Source organism: Triturus cristatus, chromosome 7 (assembly GCF_964204655.1).
Source record: "Triturus cristatus chromosome 7, aTriCri1.1, whole genome shotgun sequence".
Lineage (NCBI taxonomy): Eukaryota > Metazoa > Chordata > Amphibia > Caudata > Salamandridae > Triturus > Triturus cristatus.
In genome coordinates, this window is record NC_140590.1 from 537057874 (window position 1) to 537071075 (window position 13202).

Consider the following 13202-nt stretch of genomic DNA (forward strand, 5'->3'; position numbering starts at 1 on the left):
GTCGCGGAGCGAGTGCAATTTAAAGCTCTGTGCATTGCCCGTAAGACTTTATGGTGCAAGAGTCCAAATATTCTCCAATCTATCATCTCCTCCTACTGTCCCAATAGGTCCTTGCGTTCTGGGAATAAACATCTGGCTGCTGTTCCCAGGATAAATAGAGCTCGGTGTGGGGGGGCGCATGTTTTTATACAATGCAGCGAAATGCTGGAATCAGCTACCCAATCATATCCGTTTGGAGGACAACTATTTATCCTTTGGGAAACTCTTGAAGACCTTCCTGTTCCCTTAACACCTAACTGCCGCAATGTGATGAGATCGCTCCTAGCGCTGGGAGGCCCTCGGGTAGCCATGCGCCCTATAAATGTAATTTCAGTTCAATCTTAACTTTAAGGCAAGCACCCTATTAATCTTATGTTTGACCTCACAACCGCAGGTTCGAACCCCAGCGTGTCTGCTCAGCCTTTCATCCTACTAGAGGCCGACGGACTAATTAACATTCATTTGGTTGGCAATAAACATCTGTTACTCGGCACCAAGATGCAGCATACTCCAGCCCCGCCTTCACTTGCACACTGGGATAACTCACTTTCGCCTCCTTTAAATTCTGCTCCTGATTTTCTCTACTCTGCTCGGTTTCTGATTTGGTACTAGCTTTATATAATGCAATCTTAACTTTAAGGCAAGCACCCTATTAATCTTATGTTTGACCTCACAACCGCAGGTTCAAACCCAAGCGCGTCTGCTCAGCCTTTCATCCTACAAGAGGCCGACGGACTAATTAACATTCATTTGGTTGGCCATAAACATCTGTTACTCGGCACCAAGATGCAGCATACTCCAGCCCCGCTTTCACTTGCACACTGGGATAACTTACATTTGCCTCCTTTCAATTCCGCTCCTGATTTTCTATACTGTGCTCGCTTTCTGATTTGGTACTTATTTGGTACTGGCATTATATAATAGGAGCCAGCAGCGGCGGCGCGCAGGCTGCCATCTGTTTAGGGTCAGGTTTCAATTCCAGACCTTGCCGCTTTCATTAGAAGGCGCGTCCCCTCCACCCCACCTCCACAAGAGTGCTCTTTCATTTTCTCTAAAACACAAAGGAACACAAACTAAATCAATTACGGTGACATCTTACTTTTCAGCGGAATCGTCCACACCGTCTAATGAGCGGGCCTTGGACAACAAGCCTACCCTGGAAGGCATCAAGCAGCTGCTACAGTAGTTAAAGCTCTTTAAAGACCACTCATGTCTTGGGGAGGAAGGGAACGATCCTCCCTCGTATGGTTTCAGTAAATAGCTACATTGTGATGCTTAACCATTTGCTGACCGGATGATCATGCTTCTGGTTAAACAAAACAGAAGAACGTTAGCAATCAGCATTTTACCCTAACTGTTGAAAAAACAAACATCTACAGCAGGTAGGCACAGCGTAACTCTACAGAGTGCATCTTTTCGCTCCCCCACCTCAGAAATCTGCAAGCACTTCTCCTTTCATTCCTTTTTATTTTTTGCATTATGTAGCGTGAATGAAGGTGTCAAAGTACTTTACATAAATACTAGTTCCATTATAGAAATCTGCCCGGTGGGTGATAATGTGCTGCATGGCTAAACACTTATAAGGCGAGACCTATTGGCTATGCCAATGCTTGTTTAAAGATGTTGCACAGCAGTGCGGACTGCTGTACAACATTGCTTAAAGTAAACAAAAAATATGCTATGACGCGTTCAACACTTGGTATGCCACATTGCTTTATTTTTATTTACTTTAAGCCATGATGCACGGCAGCCCACGCTACTGTGCAACATGTCTAAATACAATTGACAATGCCAATAGGTCTCACACTGGTAGGGGAAACCATTAGCTGTCAGAATTAGAAAACATTGAATACCCATTAGAGTGGAGCACCATAAAATCCATCTGTTTGCAAATTACATCCTGCTAGCAATAAAGGATCCAGTGCCATCCCTTAAAGGGGCTCTGGATGTCATACAAGAATACAGCACAGTGTCTGGCTTTAAAGCAAATTTGAAAAAGTCTGCATTATGAAGTGTGGTACTATCACATGATATGAAAGCCCAGATTTCTGTAATCTCGCAATTCTGATGAATTAAAGAGATGATCAGGCATTTGAGGGTCGGTATTGTCCTCTAACTTTAGAAGCTATGCTCCGCAAACTATCCCAGACTGGTTACTATATTTAAAAATTACATCTGTCACTAGCAGCCACTCTTTATATCTTGACTGGAAGAGTAGCAGCTGTGAAAATCAATATACTACCTGGGTTTCTTTATCTATTTCAAGCTCTTTCAGTGGTTCAACAATGGTACGCCTATATAAAAAGGGAGATACAGCTTCAACCGCAAACTACAAATTGATAGCACTATTGAATGTGGAAGGAAATTGCTATGCAAGGTTACTGTATGAAGAACTGGAAAACTGGGCTACAGAGACTAAACTGATCCCATGGATTCAGACTTGTTTCCAAAGGCACAGTCACATTGAGGACAGTTTTCTTACCTTAACCTGTCTAATTGAGGAAGCAATGCATTCCAAGTCTCGACCACTAAATGCAGCATTTATTGACTTCACAAAGGCTTTCAATAACATCCCAAGAGGCAGGCTATGGGGAAAAAAAGGAAGTGGCAGATACCATAACACCTCCAGATGCCAATTAGAAATGCTATACACTAAAGTGTGGGTATGGTGCAAATTATTAGCCAATTGGGCAACCTCAGAGAAAATCTACACTAATAAAGGACTGAAACAGGGCTTAATCCTCACCCCCTTGCTCTTTAACCTGTATATCGCAGACTTGGAAAGTCATCTAGTAGTCCCAAGGTTCTGCCCGCATGATAGAGTGAAAAATACAAATTTTACAATATGCCGATGGCACAGTGGTACTTGACAAGACTTAAACTGGCCTTTAGAGATAGCTGTATGCACTCGAACCATACTGTGAAACAAACAATATTACCTCAGCCTAAAAAAGATGAAAACAGTGATCTTTGGTAGATACCTGATAATAAATGGTGCCTAGTTCATCGGAGGGTCTAGACTAGAAGCAGTAACAAGTTTCAAATACCTTGGTGTCAGTGTTATTCTTGACGAAACAGAGGGCAAGAAAGCCCAGGTAGTCTCTTTGAGATTGATGGCAAAACATCCGACATGCAGGATCCGCCAACTCAAGAGAAGCAACGTATGCTAAAACACAAATGCCCTACTCTAACGGTGGTGGCAGTTAAGCTGATACCTGCACTAAAATATGGTGAAATGGTGTTTAAGGATCACCTCTAAGTGACTAGATAAAAAGCAATGTATCTGCTGTCATCACCTATTTGCACTTCCAGAATGCATTAACCAATCACAAATAGGACAAGAATTTAAATTATCAAAGCAGGATTTGGTTATGTGGGCCATATTTTCTCTTATTGCCAAACTTTGAAAATGGCCCCAATTGGCTTAATGAAACATCTGCTTCGGGAGAAACTCCAAGAGCCGGGCTTTATGAGGCAAGATCTTGGCAACCTCTATCAAGGCCTAATATGGAAGACCTAATAAATAACACCATACTACAGAGAACGACCGTAGAGTTATTAATAAAGCTAGCAAAGATAATCTCATGGGATCAAGATCTCAGGGACTTAAAAACCAAATCCCATATCAGCTGGGTCTCGAACCTTTATTTATTTATTTATAAGTTTTATACGGCGCTAGCTAGACCCAAAGGTATCAGAGCGCTTTACATAAAAACATCAATAAAGATGATGATAAAATACATTTTCATGAGGTAAACACATACTACAGAATTACTAGGTCACATTTCTATGTGAGATAAGGTTTTATGTATATTGGAGAGACATCTAGACTTAAACCTTGGGTATCCTACTTGATTAGCTGCGTTCACCCCTCCCAAGCCATGCATAGTACACTCTCATAACAATGCGCTTTGGTCTGATTCCCCTAAGGAGTTATTGGTATGGTCGTAAGGAGGATGAAGTTGATGTAGATGGTGCGGTACAGCAGAAGAGTCCCTAATACACTCTAATCTGCATTTGTGAAGTTCTTAACCCCTTCGGTGCCACGCCCTTTCCCCCTCCTGTGCCGGGCGTTTCCTTAGTGGGCGGGTTTCATGACGAGATAGTCTCGTCATGGGCACAGCGCGACCGTGCTCCATGACGAGACTATCTCGTCATGGGCACAGAAGAGGTTAAACACTTGAGGTGCTTCTGGCTCTGGCCAATATTTTGCAATTTAAATGCGAGGACATGTTGGGCAGCTGTCCTAACTTGTTTATAAGGAGAATCTTGCCAGCTATCTGGGCGCTTCTTAAAGTTCACAAAATCAGCAGCTGGCTGTAAAAATTTCCATGATGACCTTACCCTTGCAAGCACGGGCCACTTTTGACCTCTCTGGACTGCACCTTACTGGCATGGAGCACTTTGGAACAGTGGGAAAGAAGTAATTGGTCATCTTAGCCACCCATGATGGTCACTATACTTGGGGCCTACCAAGTAGGGAGCCCTTGATCGTCTGGGCTGTACCTTCCAAGCACAGAGCACTCTAGCCCAGCACAGTTGAAGGAAGTGGCCCTTAGGGGCCACCCGGGTTATATACAACCCCCTGCTATACCTTCCCAAGTAATGAAGAGTCGGTCAGACAGTAGAGAATACAAACAGACTTTTATTAGCAATACTCTGCAGAGGAGTCCAATCTGACCAGCACCCTAAGATGTCTGCCGAGGGACTGACCCCCCAAAAGCACACACCACATTATCATTCTTCCCAGAACCTCCAACCACGCCCACAGTGGAAAGTTACCGGCTCAGAAGGATGGGCTCCGTGTCTTAAGGTTGCTGTGCTGAGGCACGGCGTCTCCTAACGTGGGAGCAAAGTTACACACAAGGATAGGAATGCAAGGGCAGAATGGCCTATTCATTAGTAAGTCAGAATCTGACCTTGAGCAGGGAAGGAATACGAATAATGAGGCCTAGTTCAGACACAGCCTAATGGGCATTGTGAAATACAAAATGGAGTCACACTTGCTAACTGAGGTTTGCGCTTTACAAGGATAACTCAGTGGGTTTCATAACATGAATGCAAATGAAACGTCATTTAGCTGCACACTGCTAACCTACTATGGCACGGAATAAGTATATAAAAAGAATGGGGTTTTTCAAACCTATCACAGTAATGATGAGCCAGGAAGCAATTTTAGACCGAAGTATCCCATAAATGTGTGCTGCCGTGAGGTCTCCATGAGTAAGGATTTGCTTCATGGTCCTTATTCTGGCAACCAATTAATTATGAAGTTCCTTGTATTTCTGAGCCGCACTTTATCAGCATGGACCTAGGAAGCACTGTCAGTTATAAGTACCTTAGAACTGCTATGATTAAGGGCCTGTATTAGGCGAAAACTTAGAATTGTGTGCACTAATGCCGTTCCCATGACTAAGGTCTTGTTAGGTAAAAGTATATGTGCTATGTCAACTAATTTGGAATGGGGAGCCTAAGCTTCATCCTGAGATGTTATGATTTTAATTAATTGAACATCAGTAAACCATTCTGTCCATTCTTTGACTGAAATGTGTACAATGCTACCCCACAAGACATCATCCCTCTCATTTTTTGCATTAAGCATGCAGGCCTAGCATACATCTATTCACATTCATATGTTTGTAATGGCTGCCTGTTTACACAACAGTCCATCTCTAGTCCATTCCTGTAATCAAAGTTTTCATGGAAGAATTACTAAAAGTTTTTACACTGAAATATTATGTTATTTAGTGGATTTGTAGAGCGGGTGTCCAGGCTGTAGGCAGGGGAAAAGGAGTCTAGCAGTGGTTGGTGGAGAGACTAGAGTTCTATTGAAGAGGAGGTCTTCAGCTTTTGGAATTCCAGCAGTGACCTGAAAGTCCTGGTGTGAGGAGGGAGGTCGTTCCGGGACTTTGCTGCGAGTGGGACGAAAGATCAGCCTCCGGCTCTACTTTTGCGTATACAGGGTACTTGGCCAAGACAGAGCGCGAGGCAGAGTGAAGGTGAGTCGATGGAAGTGGAGGCGGTTGTTGATGTAGGAGGGTCCAGACTTGTACAGAGCTTGTGTGTGTGAGGAGCTTGAACTGGCAACGTTTCTGGACCGAGAACCAGTGCAGCCCCTTAGGTGAGAAGTGATGTGGGTATGTTGAGGGAGGTCCAAGATTAGTCTGGTGGCGGAGTTCTGGGAGGTCTGGAGTCTTTGGAGGAGGTGGGCTTCTATTCCTGCATAGAGCGTTGCCATAGTCCAGTCTGCTTGTGACCAGGTCTTGCGTGATGGTGCTCCTTGAGTCATGGGGGGGGGGGGGGGGCTACTTGAAGATCTTACTTAGCATGCACAGGATGAAGAAGCAGCAGGATGTGATGGCTTTGACTTGTGAGTTTATGGTATGGTATGTTTGCTGTCTGATAATTCTGAGGATTTTGGCGCGCTCAGTCGGGGTTGGTGTGGGGCTTAGCTCTGAGATGCCCCAGGGCGAGTTCTTGTTTCTGAAGATCAACACTTCTTTGTTGTGAGTGTTGAGCTTCAGGCAGTTTTCCTTCATTCAATCTGTGACCCTTGTTGTGCAATTATGGAAGTTGTTCCTGATGTTGGTGGGATCTTCTGAGAGGGAGAGAATGAGTTGTACGTCATCGGCATATGAGATGATCTTGTGTCCATGGGATCTGATGATGGCGGCCAGCTGTGTCATGTAAGTGTTGCAAAGAGTGGGGCTAAGATACAAGCCTTGTTGGAGTCCGCAGATGATTTCCTTGGGTTTGGACGTGAAGGGTGGGAGGTGTACTTGTTGGGTTCTTCCTGTGAGGGAGGAGGTGACCACTTGAGTGCTGCTCCCTCGATTCTAATGTGGTGGAGTCTGGTGACGAGTGTATAGTGTGAGAGGGTGCCTAATGTCGTGGAGAGATCGAGGTGAATGGAAGAAGCTGCCTCCCCTCGGTCGAGTATGGCGTGGATGTTGTTCATAGCTGTGATGAGGGCTGTTTTAGTGCTGTAGTTGTTTTGGAACCCAGTTTGTGAGCTGTCCAGGAGTCGATGGTGATCCAGGTGATTGGCGAGTTGCTGGTTGATCGGGTCCTTCATGACTTCTGCCAGGAAAGGTAGTAGTGAGATGGGACTGTAGTTTTTGAGTTTGCTGGGGTCAGCCAAAGGTTCCTTTAGGAGGTCGCTGACCTCTACGTGTTTCCAATTTTCTGGAAAACTGGCAGTTGCTATAGTGGTGTTGATGGTTGTGAGTTTGAGGCTGATTTTGGGCCTACCAGGTTTGAAGATGTGGCAGGGGCATAGGTCGATAGGTGTCCCTAGGTGTACTGTCTCGATGTTGGAGGTTGTGTCCTGGTGGTGGATTTGGCTCTAGTCAGTTAGCTGCACAGCTTATATGCTGGTGGTGGTGAGGTGGTTGATGAAGTCCGAAGGTTATGCTTGGGGGTTGAAGTTTCTGTAGATCGTGGCTATATTGTCACAGAAGAAGTCAGCAAGACTGTCCCAGAGGTCCTGTGAAGGGGTGACGTTGCTGGGGTGTTGGAGAATTCCTTGCCAATCGCAAAGAGTGCCCTGTTGTTGGGCCTTCCTTTGATTCTTGCTGTGAGGGCCCTTTTCTTAGTTGGTAGTGATTCAGCGCAGTTTTACAAGCGGTCTTATAGGTGGCGTTTTTGTTGGTTCTCCATATCCTCTGTAGCTGTTTGCAGAGGCGTTTGCAGTCCCTGAGGTCTTTAGTGTACCAGCTACCTTACTTGTTTGTTCTTCTGTGTCTGGTGTGTTTGACCAGTGCAAGGGTGTTGGCGCAGTTTGTGATCTAGATGTTGATGTTTCTGACACTGAGGTCCAGGCTGCTGGTGGGTTCCAGCTGGTTGGATGGGAGTGTGTTCCTCCATTCTGTGACTTTGCTCCAGTTGTGGCCGGGTTCGCTGGGCCTTCCTGGGTGGCGGGGGGGCCTATGAGGTGGTGATGCTGAAGTTTACTGTGAAGTTATTCATCCAGGTAAGCCGAGTGGTGTGGCTGTATGTGATTCTGCTGCTGGAGGTGAAGATGGGCCTGTGAGCATGTGACCTGCTGCATGTGAGGTCGTTGACGAGTTGGATGAGTCCGATGTTGTCCAGGCAGTCGAGGAGGTCTGTGGAGTTGGGGTCCGTGAGTTCGCCTAGGTGGAAACTGAGTCGCCGTGGAGCTTGAACTCTTTGGAGTCAATGGCAAGGGGGGCGATGAAGTCTGCAATTAGTTTTTTGAAACTGGTTCATGGTTCCGGTGTGCAGTACACGACGGTTCCCTTGATGGTTGTTCTTTCGTCGGTCTGGAGTTCGAAGTTCATGTGTTCGTGGCCATACACTTCTTAAGGACTAAGCATGTGATTGATCCACTGTTGGATTGCTGGTATAGTGCAAGGAGTGGTCTGAGAAGGGTTGGGGATGTAGGAGTGGGCATGGAGCCGCAGGTGAAATGGCAGGTGCAGCAGGCGAACGGTCCTACCCTGGTAAGTGGAAGCAAGGTTGATACGGCATCTGGTGACGAGAGCTCGGAGTGTGGCGGAGGGTAAACGGACCAGGGTTCATGGCGCAAGGTATGGTCCAGGTGCAGACAGGCACACCGGCTGCATGGCTGCACTGTGGCTGCCATTAAATAGGTCCTAGTAGGTGGGAGGAATGCTCTGGGCAGGGCTTTCGAGGGCGGGAAGATGTGCAGGAAATCGGGTAGCGAGTAGGGGGAAGTGTGAGGGTGCAGCAGAAATGGTGAAGGAAGGGGGACAGAAGAGATGGCAAAAGGTGACAAAGCAGAGAGGAGCAAAGAGGCATGAATGAAAGCAAAACAAGGCCAATGATGAGCAAGACCAAGGAAGCAAAGAGGCACAAGAAAAAGGCAAACAGGTAAAAAAACCTGGAAAAGAGAGATGAAGCATGAGTGTAGGAGAGTAGGATCTGCACTTATGTTGCCCCCACTTTTTAGGTCTCGCCTGACCCAGCGCATGCGCTGGTCTGGCGAGACTTATTGAGAGGGCTCCAAAAAGTGCTACCAGCCAGCCTAGAGCTACAGTGCATGTGCGCGGGCACGCACGCCGCGCTTTACCGCGATTACTTTCACTTTCGCAGCCGCTTTGATGTTTGATCGTGATCCCGATCGCGATCACTTTAACTTTTGCGGCCGCACGGCATAACCAATAGGTCTCGCTTTTGGGACCTTATAAGTATTTAGTTATGCAACTGTTGCATGGCTAAACACTTATAAGGTCCCAAAGGCGAGACCTATTGGCTATGCCAATGCTTGTTTTCTTATGTATACACTGGTGTCTGGCTGGGTCCCTGCTAATCAGGGCCCCAGTCTCTCTGTTCTCTCTAAACGACTTGGTGTGCATATTAGATGCACTAGTGTTTGGATACTGTGGTACCTTATGAGCCCCTAGTATATGGTACCTTAGGTACCTAGGGCATAGGCACTTCACAGGCCTACCAGGGGCTGCAGCATGTATTATGCCACCCCTGGGAAGCAGACTCAATCTGTCACCACAGGCCTGCTACTGCAGCCTGTGTGAGGTAGTGTTAGCACTCCTCACTGAGATATAGGTTTCTGTATCTCAACATACACACACATATAAACATATCAGCCACCCCTATGGCAGGCCCTATCAATCCTGAGGGCAGGGTGCATGGTTTATAATGTGAGGGGGTGCCTCTGCGTGAGCAGGTCCCCTCTGCAGCTACCAGAGTCTATTCTCTATGGCTGTTTGTGGATGCGGTTAAACCATATACTCTTCAGTGCATTAAAATGCTAACTTTTGAATGACTGCATCAAAACATGTCGTGTTTGGTGTCAAACAACTTGGAATCATACCCCCACATCAGTCCATGATGTGGGAACAGGGTCCCACCCTTCTAGAGAGGACAACATGTAAAACGATAGAAATCCTAAAGAGCCCTGGCATCACAAAATGGATGCCACCAGCGCAGACACTGGGCTGCCCTCCTGCTGCTGACTGAAACTCGCAGTGGAGGAAGCCCAACAAAGGGCATCCTATCACAGGGAGGTGTCACCACCTTCCAGACAGGATTTGGTGTATTGGGGCTGGGTGGGTGCACTCCTAGAGTGCTTTGAAGTCCTGCACTGGGGGAGCAGTAGGCTCCTCTGTGCATATGCCAGCTCAAACCGGTTCAGGGGCTACCTGCCCCTGCTCTGAGGCAAAACTGGACAAAGGGAAGTGGGTGTAACCACCCCCTCTTCTGACTCTCCTAGAGGAGTTGTCATAGAGCTAGTCCCTCCTCTGTCTTCACTATAAGATAGCAAACTTTGCCATTGCAAATCAGATAACCCTGGACGACGCTCTACAAAGAAGAATCCTGGCCCTTCGACGTTCCACTACCTTTGGAAGACAGAAGAATCTCCCTTGGAGTCAAGAAGTGACTCCCCTGCTTGGCAGGTACCAAAAACTTTAATCAACGGTTGCAAACTTTCCCGCTCCCGCCGGAGTTCGAAGTCCCTGCTGCCCCGGAAGTGGATTTCCTAACTTCTCGACGGCCATTGTTGAGTCCCCAGCAAAGCTGTGGCGAGTGGACCTCACGAGTGACGATGAACTATTTTCGAGTGCAAACCCTTCATGACGTCCTACGGACTTGTGCATTGGACTATTTGTGGCCCAAGCCTCCAGCAGGTTTTGCAGCGAAAATCAGAGGCCTACCCCGTCCCGAGTGACCGTGGGCTCCTGTGAAGCATTTCCTGAAGAGGCGTCTTCACGATCACTTGCCCGTTGGCTTGTGGGTCCCCCGAAGACTTTCCTATCAACTAAAAGGGCTCCCCTGGTTGCTCCAGGCCTGCCCTCACTTACCCTTGCTGGGTGAGTCCCTCAGATCTTGCTGGTCTGCATCATCGACTTTCTTCAGTTCACACGAGACTTGCAGTTGCCAAGGCTTGTTGGCTCCAATCCGGTTACCGACACCGCAGTCAGCTGCAGACGTCGTGGGACACTCCGAATCTAGCTGCTGGTCATCGTCGATCCCTCTTGGACCTCGTGAGCGAAGAGTCAAAACACCATTGATGACTTCAAATCGCCCGACATCTGTGGTCATCCAACTTCCTGGCCACCGGTCACTGGCAAGTGACTTTGAACACTGTCCCTTCAATTTTCAGGTCTTCTGCATATTGAATCCACCCTTGGATTCCACGGGCACTTCTTCAGTCGACGCAAGCAGCAAGTCTTCTTTGGTCTCCATAGAAAACAGTGACGCAACCCGACACCAAAAGACACCTATGCACTGGCTTCCCTGGCTGAGGTAACTCGTGCACTTCGGTGCCCTAGTGTGTGTTGGCCCTCGAAGTACTTACCTTGTAAGTGGCTTGCTTTTAGACTTCCTCGAAGTACCCTAGAACTTTAAAAATCAAACCGCGACTTGCACCATTTTAATCAATAGGGAACCCGCGGCTGTGTTCACACACTGCACGTGTCTCCCGTGGGCCTGTTACTTACCTGCTAACACTGCAGTAGTGAAGCCCCAGCGATTCCCCAGGCCCTAGGCCTTGTCATTTTGCAAGTCAACATTCTTATACCATTTTTTTAGTATATGGTCTGGTACGCCCCTAGGGCTCCAGCCATATTTGTGCTTAATTTATTGTGAAACGTTGACATTTGAATGTGTATCCGGCTTCTAATCTCATAAAGAGATTAGTAGAGTGTGTCTAGAAATAAATACATATATATTTGATATATATACCTGTGTGGTTTCCTTTGATTGGGTAGTTTAAGAGATTATAAGGTAAAACAAGCTGCTTTACATTCCTCTGAGACTTAGCCTGAAGGCTGCACTCCACAGCTACCACTAGGATAGCTTTCTTTAAAAGGTTGTCTTAAACCTATCTACCATAAGAGTCGAATTGGACTGGTGAAGGTGGCCACTATAACTAGTGACCAGCATATGCCAGGCCAACTTCTCACAATGAGTGAGAGGGGGCGAGCAAGAGCATAGAGAGAGAGAGTGCGGAGGTCAGCAGCAGGAGGGCGGAACCGGGTCCGAAAGGGCCTTGACCAGTCAGAGGACCAGTCCAGGAAATTAGGGAGCTTGGCCTGTCCCCGGATTATCCACATGGGATCTCAATCCTGTTTCAGCCAAGCTAGTGGTCTGCCATTTGAGAGTTGCACTCTGTTCTCTACGGGTTCTAACATAGAAGAATGTCTGGTGGTATCGCATCTGGAGCAGAGTAAGTAAACTGCAATCGCTAACAATAGAAGAGCCTGTCATTCGAGTCCACAAATACAGAATAGTCTTTCATACATATCCATGCTTTCGGACGATATTTGTATCATCTTTCCATCTTAATCAAATCACTAAGTTACCAATATTCTTCCCAAATCCAAAGTGCATAGCAGGAAGGACTCCGCATTCACTAGATGTCAAATGAGCACTCGTGTACTACATTGACTGATCCAAGCCTCTGTGTAAAACGAAACAGCTGTTTGTTTCCTTTACTCTTGCACACTTTGGACAAACCCTTTCTAAGGGTTGCATAGCTAGATGGATAGCCACATGCATTAAAATCTGATGTCTATGAGCCCACATTTAACCTACAGTAATTGTACAAGTGCATTCTTATCCCAAAATGGGACTACCATAGCCTTTTTTGCCACTAATCCATTCAGGGACATTTTAAAAGGTGCTCCAAGCCACAAACACGCAGATTTACAAAGCATTATTGTGGATATTGAAGCAATAAAGGTAGCCTAAGTGGACTAAACAGTGTGATAAACAAAAACTACTACTACTACTGTTTCTTCTTTTCGGTCACCTCATCCTCAAAGGAAGTGGATACAGCTTTTACGTCTGCGCATAGCATATGATATACAGCAGCACATGCTACAAACGGAAAGTATAATAGTAACCAACTGTTTGCCAGTGCCATGTTGTAGATTCACATGCACCCCCGCCTCCTCTATGGATTGAAGGCAGTCAAATTTGTACTTCCTTACCTTCAATCAGTATTACATAATTCACGCAGAAAAGCAGCCGCATGTATTCAGATGGGGGAAAAATATTCTAAGGTGAGTTTGCATGCTGGTGTATTGCCTGTGTCAACTACAGGCTCACAAATCATTCTCGAAAATGAAACTTACACCTTTAAGTTAACAACTTTTACTATTCTAAGCCCAACACTAGATGATAGGCGTGTGCAGCATGAGTATGGCACCTTTGACCTG

General features: G+C 46.5%; 1 protein-coding gene across 4 annotated transcripts in view; it reads left to right on the top strand.

The window, feature by feature from the left end:
• The window catches only part of RNF157 (ring finger protein 157), a 534437-nt gene that overhangs the window by 303924 nt on the left and 217311 nt on the right, over positions 1-13202 (top strand). The gene's annotated exons all lie outside the window — the stretch shown is intronic.